Raw genomic sequence first — 17,931 nt, forward strand, 5'->3', positions numbered from 1 at the left:
TGAATAGAAGTGGTGATAGAGGGCATCCCTGTCTTGTTCCGGATTTTAGAGGGAATGCCTTTAACTTTTGTCCATTCAGAATGATGCTAGCCTGAGGCTTAGCATAGATAGCTTTTACAATGTCAAGGTAAGTTCCTGTTATCCCTAGTTTTTCTAATGTTTTGAACATAAAGGGATGCTGTACTTTGTCGAATGCTTTCTCTGCATCTATCGAGATGATCATATGGTTCTTATCTTTAAGTCTATTGATGTGGTGAATAACATTTATTGATTTCCGTATATTGAACCATCCTTGCATCCCAGGGATGAATCCTACTTGATCATAGTGCACAATTTTTATGATGTGTTTTTGTATTCGATTTGCCAGAATTTTATTGAGGATTTTTGCATCTAGGTTCATTAGAGATATTGGTCTGTAGTTTTCTTTCTTTGAGGTGTCTTTGTCTGGTTTCGGAATCAGGGTGATGTTGGCCTCATAGAATGAATTTGGAAGAGCTCCCTCTTTTTCTATTTCCTGAAATAACTTGAAAAGTATTGGTATTAATTCTTCTTTAAAGGTTTTGTAAAACTCCGCTGTATACCCATCCGGTCCTGGGCTTTTCTTGGTTGGTAGTCTTTTGATGGCATCTTCAATTTCATCCATTGATATTGGTCTGTTCAAATTTTGTGTATCCTCCTGACTCAGTCTGGGCAAATCATATGACTTAAGAAATTTATCGATATCTTCACTATCTTCTATTTTATTGGAATATAGGTTTTCAAAATAATTTCTAATTGTCTTCTGTATTTCTGTAGCATCTGTTGTGATATTGCCTTTTTCATCCCGTATGTTAGTAATTTGAGTTCTCTCTCTTCTTCTCTTCGTTAGCATGGCTAAAGGTCTGTTGATCTTATTTATTTTTTTGAAGAACCAACTTTTAGTTTTGTTAATTTTTTCAATAGTTTCTTTTGTTTCAATTTCATTGATTTCCGCTCTGATTTTAATTATTTCTTGCCTTCTGCTACATTTGCTGTTGTTTTGCTCTTCCTTTTCTAGGGCTTTGAGATAAAGTGTGAGCTCATTTATTTGTTGGTTTTTTCTTTTTTTGAGGAATGACCACCAGGCGATGAATTTTCCTCTTAAAACTGCTTTCATTGTGTCCCATAGATTCCGATATGTTGTGTCTGTATTTTCATTTATCTCTAAGAATTTTTTGATTTCCTCCTTTATGTCTTCTGTAACCCATTGATCATTCAGTAAGATATTGTTCATTTTCCATGTGATGTAGGATTTTTCCTTCCTTCTTTTATCATTGATTTCCAGTTTCATTCCATTATGATCAGATAAAATGCATGGTATTATCTCCACCCCTTTGTATTTACTGAGGGTTACCCTATGGCATAATATATGGTCTATTTTTGAGAAGGATCCATGTGCTGCTGAGAAAAAAGTATATCCATTTGATGATGGTTGATATATTCTATATATGTCAGTTAAGTCTAGGTTATTGATTGTGATATTGAGTTCTATAGTTTCTTTATTCAACTTTTGTTTGGAGGATCTGTCCAATGGTGAGAGAGGTGTGTTGAAGTCACCCATAATTATTGTGTTGTGGTCTATTTGATTCTTGAACTTGAGGAGAATTTGTTTTATGAATGTCGCAGCACCATTATTTGGTGCATAAATATTGATAATTGTTATGTCTTGTTGGTGAATGGTTCCTTTTAACAGTATATAATGACCTTCTTTATCCCTTTTGATTAACTTAGTCTTGAAGTCGATTTTATTCGATATGAGGATGGCCACCCCTGCTTGCTTACGAGGACCGTGTGCGTGGTATATTTTTTCCCATCCTTTCACCTTCAGCCTGTGTATGTCTTTTCCAATCAGATGTGTCTCCTGGAGGCAGAATATTGTTGGATTTGTTTTTTTAATCCATGATACCAGCCTATGTCGCTTTATTGGAGAGTTTAAGCCATTAACATTCAGAGTTACTATTGATATATGGTTTGTACTTCCATCCATGTTTGATTATTTATCCTTTTTTAAAAAAATTTAGTTTGTTTCTCCATGATTATCTTTCCCCTCACCCTCTGTCTTTACTGAGGCACTTCCCACTGATGGTTTTGGTTATTGTTTTTCATTTCTTCCTCGTGTAGTGTTTTTGCTCAAAATGCTTTGCAATGCTGGTTTTCTGGCTGCAAATTCTTTTAACTTTTGTTCATCATGAAAGATTTTTATTTCGTTGTCATACCTGAAGCTTAATTTTGCTGGATACAGAATTCTTGGTTGGCATCCATTGTCTTTCAGTGTTTGAAATACATTGTTCCATGACCTTCTTGCTTTTAGTGTCTGTGATGAAAAATCCGTTGTTAACCTTATTGGTTTACCCCTGAATGTAATCTGTCTCCTTTCTCTTGTAGCTTTTAATATTTTCTCTTTGTTCTGTATATTGGATATCTTCATAACAATGTATCTTGGCGTTGGTCTACTGTGATTTTGTGTGCTCGGTGTCCTGTATGCATCTTCAATTTGTATATCTGTTTCCTTTTTTATTTCTGGAAAGTTTTCTGTAATTATTTCATTCAGCAGGTTACTCATTCCCTTGGTTTGAATCTCTGTACCTTCTTCTATCCCGATCACTCGTAAGTTTGGTTTTTTTATGTTATCACATAACTCTTGGATGTTTTTCTCGTGAGTTTTTACCAGCCTTTCTGAGTTGGCTAGACTCTTTTCAAGATGATATATTTTGTCTTCATTATCTGACGTTCTGGCTTCTACTTGCTCCACTCTGTTAGTGATACTCTCAATTGAGTTTTTAATTTGGTTTATCGTTTCCTTCATTTCTAGAATTATTGTTTGATTATTTTTTATAATCTCTATCTCCTGATAAAGATGCGTAACTTCTTCTTTTATCTGTTTATGTAATTCGTTTTCAATATATTCTTTCACTGTTTGAATTTGCTGTCTTGTATCCTCTTTAAGGTTCCATTCCATCTGTCTAAGGTGTTCCTTGAGTTCTTTATATGACCATTTTTCTGATGACTCTAGGTCCTCCTGAATATTTAGGCTGCCCTGCATTGTTTGTACTCCTTTTCTTCCTTGCTTTTTGAAGCTGCTCATGTTACTTCTTGTTCTGTTTGACTGCTGAGTTACTGTTTACTCCTATAAATTTATTTGATGCTGTAGCCGCAGGTTTCAATGAAGTTATCTCCTCCGTCGCAGTCTGATGACGTCAGTTCTCTGCCATAGTGGTGTCTCTTGCAAATGGCGACAGTTTGTTTCCCTTTGCCGGTCGACCAATGCAACGGGTGGGTCCTTACTGTCTATCCCAAGCCCCGTTTCAAACATGTGGCCACTACCTATGAAGGCTCGGTAGGCATTTACCTCCGTAGGATGAGAAGGGCTGACAAGTTGTTTCAGCTGGATGGATTAGTGCTGAGTCACAGCTGTTTGTCTGCGGGAAGCAGGCGAACAGGAGCTTGAATTCAGCCGATCCGGGCTCAGTGTGTGTTCTGAGAGGCCCAGACTGTTCGCCCCAGATCCACGTCAGCTCAGCATTGCCTAGTGATCCCAGAAATATTCAGAGGTTGAAAAGGAGTAGGACTTGTCCTAAGTGTCTTCTTCTACAATCGGTCTCCACGGGAGTCTTCCTTTCTGCTGAGAGCCATAGCCCAAAAAAATCTTAATGGATGTTATAAAATATTTCCAAGTACCTAAAAATTAATACATCAAAATAAGTTAGATACAAGATGAAGACAAAATAGTGCTAAAGGGGACTTTTCTTTTTTTTTAAAAAAAGTATTTATTTATTCTAATTTGTTGGGCTGGGGATGTGGCTCAAGCAGTAGCGCGCTTGCCTGGCATGCGTGCAGCCCGGGTTCGATCCTCAGCACCACATATCAACAAAGATGTTGTGTCCGCCGAGAATTAAAAAAAAATAAATATTAAAAATTCTCTCTCTCTCTAATTTGTTATACATGACAGCAGAATGCATTTCAATTCATAGTACACATATAGAGCACAAGTTTTCAGGTCTCTGATTGTACACAAAGTAGAGTCACTCCATTCGTGTCTTCATACATGTACTTGGGGTAGTGATGTCCATCTCATTCCACCATCTTTCCTATTCCCCTGCCCCCTCTGTTCCCTACTCTCCCTTTGCCCTATCTAAAGCCCTTCCATTCCTCCCATGCTTCCCCATCCCCATTATGGATCAGCATCCACATATTAGAGAAAACATTCGACTTTTGGTTTTTTGGGATTGGCTTACTTCACTTAGTATTATATTCTCCAGCTCCATCCATTTACCTATAAATGCAGTGATTTTATTCTCTTTTAATGCTGAGTAGTATTCCATTGTGTATATATACCACAGTCTCTTTATCCATACACTCCTGAAGGGCATCTAGGTTGGTTCCTCAATTTAGTTATTGTGAATTGTGCTGCTATAAACATTGATGTGGCTGCATCACTGTAATATGATGCTTTTAAATTCTTTGGTTATAAACCAAGGAATGAAATAACTGGTTCAAATGGTGGTTCCATTCCAAATTTTCCAAGAACTCTCCATAAGCTTTCCATATTGGTTGCACAATTTGCAGTCCCACCAGCAATGAGAAATACAATTATTTTAATATTCATTAATAAGTATCTAGAAAACTTTGCCCTTTCATTTAAAAAAAATACAGATGTTTATTTACCTCAGGTGAGGAGGGTGTCTTTGTCCTCCTCACACCAGGTACTTGATTGTGGTTGCTTCATGCTGGGGCAATTGTTTGGTCTTCTTTGCTCTTTCCGTCTCATCTCCATCTCACCCCCGCCCTCCCAGGCAATGCTTGCTGGGCTCCATGTCTGTTGGTTTGTTGTTCATGGTTGCTGGTGTTCAGAGGCCTTGTGGACTTTGGAGCTTCCCATTTGGCAGAACACAGTTCACATCCTTTGCCCATATATTGATGTTACTGTTTGCCTTGTTGGTCTTGAGGGTTCTTGCATTCTCCTACTTGCCTCTACCTCAAAACAAGCAAGTAGAACTGAAAACAGGTTGTTCTGACTGCTGATCTCTCACCAGCTAAAGGAGCCTGGGACGGAGATGGTGGTGGCTGACTGCTGCCATGTCTGAGTGGGTGCTGTGGTCTGGGTCTGGGCTGTCCCCAGTGTCTCGTGTGCTCAGAGGTGGGGTTTGGGGAGTGGTAAGATCACGAGGGCTCTGTCCTCATCAGAAGACTGGTCCATCCATTGATGGCTGGATGGGCTCGGGGAGCTGGGACATAGCTGGAGGAGGTAGTCACTGGGCGCAGGTGCCAGCGGGGTCATTTTGTCCTTAGCCCCTTCTCTCTCCGCCTGCCTGCTGGCCGCCATGAGCTGACAGCTTTCCTTCCTCCTGCCCTTCTGCCAACTGACCAGGGACAGAATCCTTTGAAACTGTGAGCCAAAATACATCTTTCCTCCTTTGAGTTGTTCTTGTCAGGCCTTTTGGTCGCAGCAACAAAAAGCTAACACAGAAGGAAAAGCCCCAAGTTAAAATTCAGGGTTCTGTTTTCTTGTAAGAAAATAATGTGTGACAGCACTGTCTCTTCTTGGAGAACTGGCCCAACCCTCCAGCCGTGGGACAAGTCTTCCCGGGAAAGATAGCCAAGGAGGGGCAGGCACAGCACAGTGGTTCTCTGTGAGCATCACCCAATGCCTGCGTCACCCAATGCCAGCGTCACTGACACGAGTTCGGTGGCGCACTGTGATGTTCAGACGTATCCATTTGTGAGCTGTGTTGAAGAGTCCACCTGTGGTCAGTACCACATGAGCTTTCCACAGTGAGAGCCACACAGACCCTATCACCATGCTTGGGGTGGACCACGTGAGGCCAATGTGTGTGTAGACTGCTTGTCCAGGATTAAGCCTGGGAAGAGAAACACACCCAACTCGCACATGGTCTGTCAAGCATGAAAGCCGACACCCACTGTGGTGTGAGGACAGTAGCTATCCCTCCCCATTTTCCACATCCGCCTCTCATTGCCTTATTGTGCTGGAATGCTCTTTGTTCTTCCCAACCACATATTGGAATGCCCCTGAGTTTTCACTTCTGAGAGGCTAAGCCTTAGACACAAATGCCCCAAGCCTTTCATTCATGCAAGCAGCATGGGATGAGCGGCCCTGTGGCCCAGCACAGCCCAAGGCAGTGCAGACACACACCACCACCTCCACGCCCTCCCCTTCGGGACCATCCAGGCCGCAGTGTGAATGGCTGCTTCAGAACGGTTCCTAAACACTGGTTTTGAGGGCCAAGGGGAGGGGTGGAGGAGGGCAGCCTGCAGCTGGGGTGGGGGGCAAAGAGGGCGGAGGCCATGCAGGGTGGCACGAGCTCCCTCTGCAACCCCCATCGTCTCCCAAACCTGGCCCAAAGTATTCTCAATTCGTTGAGCAAACCAGTAAATCCAGATCAAAGACACCAAATTTTTGCATTAAGTTCTACCAAGTCACATTTATTTCTATGTCTGATGTGCCTGACATCAAATAAACAGTTATTTTAAAAATCGGGTGCATCACAGCACTGTGACATAGCCAACCTTTAAAAAAAATGAATGATTTATTTAAAAGGTTGAATGTGTCATACGAGCATCTAAATCAGCAAGAGAAAAATCAGGCCTTGCCGCAGCTGGGGCAGCGAGCAGAGAACAGGAGGCGCAGGCCAAACGAGGGCTCCGCCCAGAGAGGAAGCAAGCCGCAGAGAGGCTGTTTCGTGGTGAGGCCACAGTTATCAGTGTCTGTGCTCTGCGTCGTCTTCAAGATGCTGCCCTAACCTCAACCTGCACGTGGTCAGCCGTTGGTAGGACAGTGAGAAGTTCTCTCTTCCTTTCTGTTTTGCATTCTGGGCACGGAACCCGGGGACTCGGCGCGGGGTGGGCACTGTTTGCTGTCTGTCTGTGTCCTCCTCACCTGTGGCCAGTTCAGGCATGTGCAGAGCCCCGCGCTTGACTCTGGAGTCCCCCTGCTTCCAGCCTGAGCAGCAGACACGTGCTCCTTCTGTCATTTCTCCACTGCAGCTTGGACAGGGCGTCCTGTGCAGTGGGCTCAGGCTCCTCCGCAGAGGTTGAGAAGCTTCCTGCCTGTTTCCCGTCCCTCCTGTCAGCCCGTGCCTCGGGAACTGCTTCCTTTCTGTGGGAGGAGCGCTGACCAGGTAACTAGGGTGAGCAGGCCGGGGTGCTGTCTGCCCGGTGTTGGTTGAGCGGCCCTCAGCAATCCTGAGCCTCCAGGGGCCTCGTCTTGCTCTAAAACATCCTGGAGGTCCCGACTGCGTCTAACCTTCAATCACTCTGATGTCCTTAATTGCAGGCTCCGTGTCCTGTCTGTCTCCAGTGTCGAGCGCAGTGCCCAGGGTCCCCACAGGCTGTTGTGCAGACCTGAGACGGGGCCAGGGGAGCCTCAGCTTGGCCAGAAGCCGGTGTCAGAGGAGGGCACTGGTCTCAGACACGTGAAGACCGCCTCCTTGGGTTGGAGGCATCCCCCTGGGAAAGGCGTAGGAAGAGGTTGGAGTGGGGACCTTCATTCCCATCACAAGACAGGTGACAGCCTCCACACAGAAGGGTCACGTAGAGGCTCCAGGTAGCTCACCCTCTCGGGCAAGGGAGAGGGAAGGGGAGAGCGAAGGGGCCAGAATCAGTCCCAGGGTGTCACCGTGGCAGTTCCTCCCAGGCCCTGCTGGCCCAGGGACCCCAGACCCCAGAGCCCTGGGAGCCAGGGCAGCAGCTGGCCACAGGAGCCCCTTACTCTGGCTGGCCCTGGGCACACCTGTTGCAAAGAGGAAGGTGCAGAGGGTGATCTGGCCCTTCTGGGGCCCAGGCTCTCAAGGTTTTGTTGAGCATTAATGATTTCAGGTCAGTGCCTGGGAACCAGCCCAAGCCTGCTGCAGAGGCCCAGCACCTGAGGGGCCAAGTGAGCCCCACCCGGGGCGCTGCAGGATGGGAGGCCCTCCCTAGCCACGAGGCCCAGTGGGACCTGCGCCCAGAGTGGACCTGACCGTCTGTCTCACTGACGGCGATCTGGCCCCAACACCTCCCTGAGACCACCGGGCCCTCCTGGGCTTTCCACATCTGTCTCACCCTCGTGGGGCCTGGAAACAATATTTTGAAATCAAAATAAGAGAACACATCAGGAGGTGTTTTGAAAACACGTCGTATTTCATGCTGTTATTATCACAATCCAAGGCTAAGATGCCACAGCTGTGGGTACAGCCCCAGCTGTGACGTAACAGGGGATCGTCACTGTGGTTAGCAGAAAACATTCCTGTCGGCAGCGCGCAGCGGGTCATGTAAGCAGGGTGCCACGTCACTCCTGGAGGCCACTCGCTTCCCTGGCTGAGGCAGGGCTAGGGGACCAGAGAGGCTGTCCCCACCTCCTCCCCTCCGGCCTCCGAGCTCCTGTCTGCACAGCTGTGAGCGCAGCCCTGATGGAGTCTCCTGGCTCTCAGCAAGACTGGCAGAGCCTGCCAACAGGAGATGCGGCACCTGGACGGGGCAGGGAGAGGGCCCAGGTGTTGAGAAAGGGACGCCCAGCCCCGAGGCTCGGGCAGCAGGCCGGTGCTGTGTTCCTCTCAGAAAGAGAAGTCGCAAAACTACCCCCACTAAAGACACAGCGAACGGAAGCTGGTCCTGGAGGACCTGCCCCTGCTCCCGTCCTGGGGTGGGTGCATCACGGAGTCCTAACACTGCTCCTGAGGGGTCCCTCCCACCACCACTGCCAGCCTGGTGTCCTGAGGTGCCTCTCACCTCCCAGACCTCTGCTGAGCCCCAGAGCCTCCAGCCTGGCCCACCTTCGACTCTGTGCTTCCTGGGGTCTGGCTGCCTCCTCTGAAGGCCCCAGCTGGCCCTGGCGCGGACATGGCCCTTGGCACTGCGAGGGGACGGGAGGGGGACAGGTCTCTGTCAGCCCGGATGCGGTTCCTAGGCGAGCCTTGCACACGAGCCTTGCACACGTCTAGTTCTTAAAAAATGCCCAAGGACCAGGGGGAGCCTGGGGGACCTGGGAGATTGACCGTCGGGCCTTCAAGCCAATAAATACGGTCCTGGAGTCAAGCCTGGCCCTGGCCTCTCCGGAGCGCGGGCTTCCGGGTCCTTAGCAGATGCGACCTGTACTTGTCGTTAGTTACCAGCCACCGCCGCTCCCCCCTGGCGCGGCCTCGCCTCTCCCGCGGCCTGGCGTCCCCTGCCTCCTCTTTGGCCCCTCATTGCCGCCGCCCACTGTGCTGGGCCCCAGGCCCCAGGCGCTGGTCTGATCTGGTCGCCGAGGACATTGAAGGCGCGGGGCCTGCCATTCATCCCCAGCCCGGGCGGTGGCTGGTGGCCCCGCGGGCGGAGCTCAGGATTCAGGGCGGGTGCAGGGCCAGCGAGCGCCCTCGGAGGGCCAGAAGGTGGGTCCCCGCCGACCAGCTGCCGCGCTGGCACCAGCTGCTGGCCGGGTTGAGGAGGCCGCGGACCTCGGCTCTCCCGCCTGTGGCCTCCTAATTGGTCACGCCTTCTCCCACCCGAGGTCCAGGCGTCGGCCGGGGGGCCCGTGGCCCCGGGTCAGCCGGACGTGACCGTCCATCCTGACCGAGTGACAGAGGCAGGCCCCTCCTGAAGGTTCCAGAAGCTTCCGTCCTGCCTGTGAGTTGGAGAATCCTGCCTCTCACAGCCCCGCGGCGCTTTTCCATGTTTCAACCCGAGAATGTCCGGGAGCAGCTCCGCTCGCTGGTGTCAGTGTTTCTAAAAGTAAAACACGGAGCCGTTCCACCGCGGACGTGGACAGGCGGACGGACGGCAGACGGACGGGAAGAGCCCTCCTGCCCTCTGCTTCCTCTTGGACGAGCCCATCCAGGCCGGGCGGGGACGGCAGTCAGGACAGTACCCTGCCCCTGGCCCTGCTGCGGCCATGGAGCTCTGAGCAGCACCCCGGCCCGGTCCCCCCACGCCGGGCCTAGCTGCCCTCCGTGGACAGGCGGCTGCCCTGCGAGGACCCGGGGCAGCCTGGCAGGGCACTTGGCTTCCCGCCTCTCCTGGTGATGGGGGCAGTTTCCCAAGACCTGGACGGTGTTTCTCCCCTCCCGGGGCCTCAGCCAGCCAGGGGGCTGCTGGCTGCTGGTGGTCCGTCCACCCACCTCCACGGTCCTCAGCCAAATTTACCAGAGCCCCACGGATTAGGAATGAAATCATTATAATAAAAAGAATAAATATGCCAGGTGAAAAATGGATTATTAATTCAAGCTGTGCCCTCCGTCCCAATAATAAATGACCCAGCATTAGGAAAAGCCGGTTGCTAAATTAAAACTAATGCGGGAGAGAGCGTGTCCCCGCCCGCAGAGCCCCGTGGGGGCCGGCCCTCCCTGCCCATCTCCCCAGCCGGGCTGCTCCCTGTTTGACAGTTCCTGCAATCCCAAACTGACAGCTCCTCAAAACTGCCGAAGAAACCCAGCATTAATTAAGTCATTGCTGGACTGTAATTTCCTTGAGAAGTAAAAAATTCTCACACAAGAAAAGGTTACAGAGACCTTTCCTGTGTCAAAATTACCATGCTGCATGAATATTAATGCTCTTAATGAAGACAACCTTTTTTTCATCAGGAAGGTTCTGGAGCAGGTGCCAAGCCAGGAATCTCACTCTGGGTCTTGCAGTCTGGGAAGCTGGCACATGGCAATTTTCCGTGAGGACCACTGGCCTTCCCTGACCGCCCGCCATACCCCTTCCGCCTGTCCCCAGCCTCCTGCAGGCCTCACATCCCCGGGCCTCCTCTTCTCTCAGGTGTTGAGGACAGGTCGCCTGCTCAGAATGGAAGGTGCCTATGGAGCAGGAAGGAAGGAGAGCTAGGGTCCTGTTCAGGATGGCACTCGCCTGTCTGTAGTCAGACAGCATCTGTCCAGGGCCCTCCACGTGCTGGGGGTGCTGACCTGAGAGCACAAAGCCCAGGCCTCCTCCTGTATCCCAGCTTCACCCCTCCTGTCCTGGGGACACCTGGCTGGAGGATCCTGGCCAGCACACTGGACCAGGGGCCCCTGACTGTGTCACCCACCACAGTCCTTGGGAGGACACCAAAGGACGCCTGAAGGGCATCGCCAGCCCCCAGCTCCGAGGACCACAGCAGGGCCCCTGCACAGCGAGGCTTCAGCCTGGAGTCTGCAGGGTCTGGCTCAGACACCAGCAGCTCTTCCTGGTTTTCTTATTTCAGGTGCAGCTGGGAGAGACTTCTTGGTATCACTAGGCCCGGTTTTATTCCCCCACAAACTAGTGAGCTTCCCTCCCTTCACAGCACCCTTAGATTTGGGGGGGGGGGGTTGAAGAGGGAGCCTTTGGAGCTGGTCAGTAGAGCACTTTAGCAACCCTATTAAGATAGGCTCACCATGTAGCCATTATTAGTAGTAATTTGATGAACTATTCTGACTTGGTATTTCTGTTCCTTGGTCATCATTTTGTCCCTTTGTTTTGTGAAGATGTGGAAATCAAAAAAAGACACACTGTTCCCAAGTGGAGAGGGGTCTCTGTGCAGAGGAGCCTCCCAAGGGCAATGAAATCACAGGCTCCCAGGATGAGAGAGGTGATTTATTAAGCAAACTTAGGAAGGGACCAATTGATTAGAAGTCACTGGGCATGGCCAGTGTGCGATGTGACTGGTGCAGCCTTCAGGGGTCACATGACCTGGAAGCACCTGCAGACATCCCCAGACCCTGCAGGCAGCACAGGTACAGCTGCCACCCCCGGTCACGCCCTGGCCCCAAAGCCCTGGGTAGGTCACCTCTGTCATTGCGTCTCCCTTCATGTTTTGCCGATTAGTCACTCGTGACGTAATAAGGGCTGTGGCTAACCAGTAATAATAAATCTGGCCATTTCGGTTGAGCCATATAATACCCTGTGTATATTTAAAAGGTAAGTGTGATATACAGTTATGAGTGCTGATGTAATAGCTACTAGATTTATAATACATCCAAGAAACATAATTTTATTATAAAGACCAACAGTTTACAATCTTATTGTTGTTTATTGCTGACGTCAGTAAGACCATAATGAGATTCAGGTTGCAACTAGAAATAAGGTCCGAGAATGTCTTGGGCTGTGGCACCCATTCTGAGCCGGCAGCAGTTCTGCCCCAGTGTGCTGTCTGCGGCCGCTCCACTGGCACCAGCTTTGTGCTGGGAAAACCCAGAGGAGCAAGTCCGAGTCCTGGGGAAATGCCCAGTGGAAACCATGAGAAGCATAGTGGTGCCCAGGCTCCTGCCATGCAGACACTCCAGACTGCAGTCTCTGGGTAGGGTGACCTGGGAGGTGGCCGGGCCAGGCAAGGGGGTCAGAAGGGAATCCGCCCCTCTCACCTCCACAGAATGGCTTGCACCAGACTTTCCGAAAGACTTAGAATCGTGGTCCTCAGGTCAGGGCGCATCCAAAAGAAGAGCTCAGCCATGCCAGCTGGTGCAAGTCTGAGCCCATCACTGGTTTCATGACCAGGGCTCTGCTGTGAATGTCCCCTCACAGGACCGTGGCATCACAGTTTATTAGGACAATGGGCTGAGCCTGCTGGATGAACACCTTGACTGGGCCGGTGCTCAGCCACTGAGATCTGGGGGGATGGGAGAGGGGTGGCTCTGAGAGAGGATGCGGCAGCTCAGGTGACCCCTGTGAACCCACTCCTACCTGCAGCGAGGAGCTCCATGCCTCCTCAACTCCCCACGTTTCTCACTGTGTCTGAATTATGCTTGAAAATCATTTTTAAAAATTAATAAAAACATCAAACACGTGCTACAAATCTACAGAGCCAGCTCCTGTGGGTGACCAGAGCAGACCCCTTTGAGAGCCAGGCTCTCATCGGTGTGGGACTTGCTGGGGATCCAGGTGTAGTGATGAGGTACAGGGTGGTTGGGCCAAAGCCAGACTCCTTCTCTGAAGCCCCCAATGACTGATGATGGGAGTTTCCACCTTCCCTTACCTGGTGAGCTACCTGAGGGCAGGGTGCACCTGGCCTTCCTCCGCGGTTTGCACGGGTGGGTGTGACATGAACAGTTGGTGCCTGTGTTCCTTGTTGGGCTCCACGTGGCTGCGTTCCCCTGTGTGGATGATTCCTGTCTTTGTTTCTCCAGAACACACTGGATCCAGCCAATCTAGAATGGCCTCCCTCCAGGAGGGCCCTGGAGAGGCCTGATAACCTCTCAGCTGCTGGTGGCACCTCTACATTTTAGTACCTGTTTAAATTCCCAAAGACAGGCGTGCACACGTGCATGCCCACACACCCATACACACAGGCTCATACCTGTGCGCACACACACAGGCCGGCTGAACATTGTGTGACCCTCAGCACTTCCAGCCCTGTGCCTTTATATCAATCACTGGGCTTTGATTTATACCTGTGAAAATCAGAAGCATGATATTCCAATCTGCAAAGTCTGGTTTCCATCTCATTACTGACTTTCCACTTGGAAATAAATAGGTGACAATGGCCAAACACAGCTCCCAAAACAGCCGGTCCTCAATAAACGCCTGTCAAATTAAAGTGAAATGAATGAGTCAGTTCTATTTATACAAAAATAACAAATGGGTGGCTTGAAACATAACCAGGGGCTGGCTTGGGGGTGGCATCACAGAGGGCTGTGCTGTTGGGCTGTGGGGAGCATGGAGGAGCTGGACTTGGCCCTGCACGGAAGCCTCTTGAGGGACAGACAGGGTGCTAGCAGGAGCTGAAGGGACTTTGGGGTATGTTCCGGCTCGAGGGGAGCCCCTGTAAGTCCCTGGGTACACCTGGCTTCCCATCCTCTGGCATCTCCCCTTCTCCCCACAGCCACAGTTGTCTATGGGTGTCCAGTAAGGCCTTTGTTCATGGACCCTGGAGGGCAGGGGTGGCCTGGGTAATGCATCGGCAGGACCCACACAGGATTATGACTTTCTGAATGTGTTGACTGGTGCTTTCCAAGATTTAATAATCATGAACTCCACCCAAACTACACATGCCACAGAATGGCATTTTTAATATCACGGACCTGATGACATTTACACACCACTTGAACTTTACTTCAGTGGTTTATATATTACCACTGCAGCCCTGTACGGTGTGGCTTCCGAGGAGTTGATTCTCTGCCTTCGAGTGATTTCTGGGCTTGGAAACAAGCACGCTTCGCTGGTCCCCAACAGTTTAAGCTCCTCATAACAGCTCCGATGGCACAGTGTATTTCAAGGTGATTCTAAGGTCTGCTGTCATTTTCAAAAAATTAAACCACCAAACAACGTTTCTCTACATCTAAGAGAGGTTAAAAGTAAACAGTCCCCACTGCCACAAGCCTGTAGCATTGCACCCAGAGAATCATCCCCATGGTCAGGGCAAAGAAGGGGCTTCCTCCTGTCTGACCCTGGATTCTGAACAAGGTGGGGCTGGCATCTTCCACAAAGGCCCGAGGTTGAGGGTGGGATTGCCAGAGGCTCCCAGGTGCAGGCGGGGGTCCTGCTGGGCCTGGAACCAGCACATCCCTCCTGTGCACGGACGGCGTAGAGGTGGCAGAACAAACTCTGTTCTTTCCCTTCAGGAGACTCCAGGTCAAAGATGGTGTCCCTGTGATGTCCCTTCCCAGGCCACAAACCACTGTCTGTCCTGCCCCCGGAGCAGGCAGTCAGGAGAACAAAAACAATCCCCACATGTCCCCTCACCACACGGTCGGTGAGCCTGAAAGAACAGACTCTGGCGTGTCCACACCTGGTACCACCGCAGGGCTGTGTCCACAGCACACACACAGCATGCTTTGCTCCTGGTATCAAGATGCTGTGCACCATTCCCAGCAAACATGAGGCTCTGGCTGTCCTGGGTGGGGGTGGGGGGACGGGGAGAAACCGCACTCCCTCTAATTGCACATGCATAGAGCATATTATTTGCTCTGTGCCCACAGGCTGGATATCTGCAGTTGATGACACTATAATTTTACCTCTTCAATGCCTGCCTGAAGTCGGTGGTCAAAAAACAAAGAGAGAAAGAGGGAGAGAGAGGAGCCACTGTTTCTCTGTTCTCTCTTGTGCACGAGGCCCCCAGGGTCGCATCTGCCACATGGTTGGTTCTTCTGCTGTAGATGCACCTGAGACTTTTCTCCTGTAGCCTGTGTTGCTCTCTAAAGGACAGTTCCTGCGTCCAGAGTGGAATTCAGGCCTCCCCAGTATGAACCCCAAGGTCTTGGAGGAAGCCACTGCTCCGTCACCCTCTCACCTATCACTGATCCTTGCCGGCCCACAGCCTGTGGCTGCCCCTGCGCCTCGGTTCCAGACCTGGTTCTCATCCTGTTAACTGTGGCCATCAGGGACACACACATCCGAAGTGCACAAGCGCCAGCTCATCGCCACCCCCACCCCCACCCTGAGGAAGAGGCAGGTGGGCGGAGGCAACAGCGCTGCGTCTCTCAGGCTGGCCCCGGGAGGCTCTCAGCATCCTGACCTGACTCCTCACACCCACCCTGTCTATCAAAACCACTTACTCAACTCAGATGGGTCCTGTCGGAGCCTCCCAGATGGCCGGGAGTGGCCCATAGTTCCTCCTTCAGGTGTGGGTCTGGTGCCCAGCCAGGGAATCCTGCGTCAGGGGAGGGACAGTCAGGAAGAGAAGTCCCCGGGGATAGTCTTCCACAGAGGCAGATGCTTGGTGGGTGGAAGGTGCCCAGCCCCAAGGATTCACACATCTGAGGGACAGGCCAGCAAGGAAGAGGGGCCTAGTAAGTGCAGGGCCAGCACCTGCAGGTGGAAGGTCACCCCAGGCCAAGTCCCTGGTGTCGAGTGACTCAAGGAGTCCACAGAGGTGGCCCCCGGGTGGCGATTCTTGTCCCAGGGGTTGGGAGGCTATTGAGCAGCCCAGGCAGGTCTAGAAGCCCCCTTTGGCTCCACTAGACGTGGTGTTTTGGCCACGACGTTGGCACATCATTCCTCTGACACTCGGGATGCTCCTCAGGACAGTCGAGGCCGTGCACACTGGCTGCTGACGTCAGGTGGCCAGAGTAAACCCCATCGCACCTGCCTGTGCGGCGCCGTGGGCGCTGGGGGAAGTAGAGTGGCTTGTGGAAGAGAACCGTCCTGGGACATCTGGAGCCCGGGGCTCCAGATCTGGCTGTGAAACGCTCTCTGGGACCCCAGCTGGTCTAACTCCAAGAGAAGGCGGGTGCTCGCTCAGCTCTGCGGCAGTGGAGTCAGCCATGGCAGCGTCCCTGAGAGCTGCAAACTCTAATCTGTGACCAAGGCCGAGACAGAACATTGGGCCGGAACGGAGCACCTTCCACTAGGGAAAGGGTGGCCTTATCAACAAGGGATTTGGAGACAACTGGGTGTAAAGTTGGATTCCTTTCTTACTCTCCACCCGAAAATAAAAATAAATATAAACACGAGTCATAGAGTCCAAAACCATAAGGAGAACTATACTTGATATGAGAGGTGCCTCTCTCAGTAGGATGTAAGGGCAGCGCTGTTGCCCCTGCCCGCCCCCCGCCCACCTGCCTCTTCCTCTTCCAGGAGGGAAGGTAGGATTCTCTACGTTGCAGGAACCCCAGCCAGACAGTTACAAGGTAGATGACAAACTGGAAGAAAACACCTGCAACCTATTTGAGAGCCACTGTTCAGACAATAGAAAGAGCTTCTATTAATCAATAAGAAAATGCAAAGAACTCAGTGGAGAAACAAAAGCCAGCTGCCCAGCGAACAGGTAGAATACGTAGACCTCCTTAATGTCAAAAAGGCTGCCTCGGACACACGCGAGTTGTGTTATTGCTACGAGGCAGGCAGAGCTGGAGGGTGACAGAGCCATTCCGGAAATGGTGGTGCAGAGGCTGCTGGGTTCCTCCTACAGCAGGTGCTGGGAGGACCGAGTGGGCGCCTGCCTTCACGCACGTTTGCAGTTGGTAAGCGAAGCTCTACATTTCCCTTTTAAGTGCTGCTTTTATAATGGGAAAGTAGAAGAAATATTTTAACCTCACTGGACAAAATGTAGGGGGTTGTGTTTTGGTGTCTATGGCTATCGAGGTGGAACAAAACGAATATTCTGATTATAAAAATGAGCAAGTGATCTGAGCAAGCATTTCTCAACAGCAGACGTACACAGGGCCACCAAGTGCATGAAGAAATCCTCAGTGTCACTATCAGGAAAAAGCAAATCAAAATCACAGTGAGATCATCTCATTCCCATTAGAATGGCTGTCATGGAACGGAAGCAACAGAAACCACAGCAGATAGTGGCGGCCAATGCCGCGCGATGCAGAGGAGGGAGCCCTGGCCGCTGACAGGCGCTGGAGCCGACCCATGCACATTCATCCTAAGGAAAGAAAACAGTAGGCAGAGAGGGTCACACTCCCAAGCTTACGCAGCATCGTCCACAAGAGGCCAGACACAGTCCCGTGAATGAAGACAATGAGACTCGCGGGAACGTCAGGGCGCTGTGCAGCCACACGGAAGCATGGAAACCGGGAAGGGCCCAGAGGACGTCATGCCAAGTGCAGCCAGCCAGGGGCAGAAGACCGACCGCACCTTCTCACTCCTATGAGCAAGTAAAATGCGTCGGCCCATCAAGGCAGAGGGGGACAGTGGTTCCAGAGGCTGGGAAGGAGGGAAGGGGCAGGCACAGACGGCTGGTAGGACGACGGCGCTCTGGTGTTCTGGCAATGATCTATTGTACATCTCAAAATAGCTGGAAGAGAGGGTTTCGAGTGTTCCCAACACAAAGGAAAGATAAATATTTGAGGTGATGGATATGCTAATTACCCTGATTTAATCATTGCACATTGTGTACATGTGTCAAAATACCACACTGTACCCTGTGAACATGTACGTTTATTATGTGTCAATTTTTAAAATGATGATTTTTGAAAAAGAACCAATATATGAAAAACCAAATTCAGAAGCTGCAGTTGAACCGGAGTTCCCTGTTTGCTGTAAATAACACCCCAGAAGAAGACAAGCAGGAGCTGCACCCGGGCACCATCACCAGCT

Source organism: Spermophilus citellus (assembly GCF_964194105.1).
Source record: "Spermophilus citellus genome assembly, chromosome: 12".
NCBI classification, from domain to species: domain Eukaryota; kingdom Metazoa; phylum Chordata; class Mammalia; order Rodentia; family Sciuridae; genus Spermophilus; species Spermophilus citellus.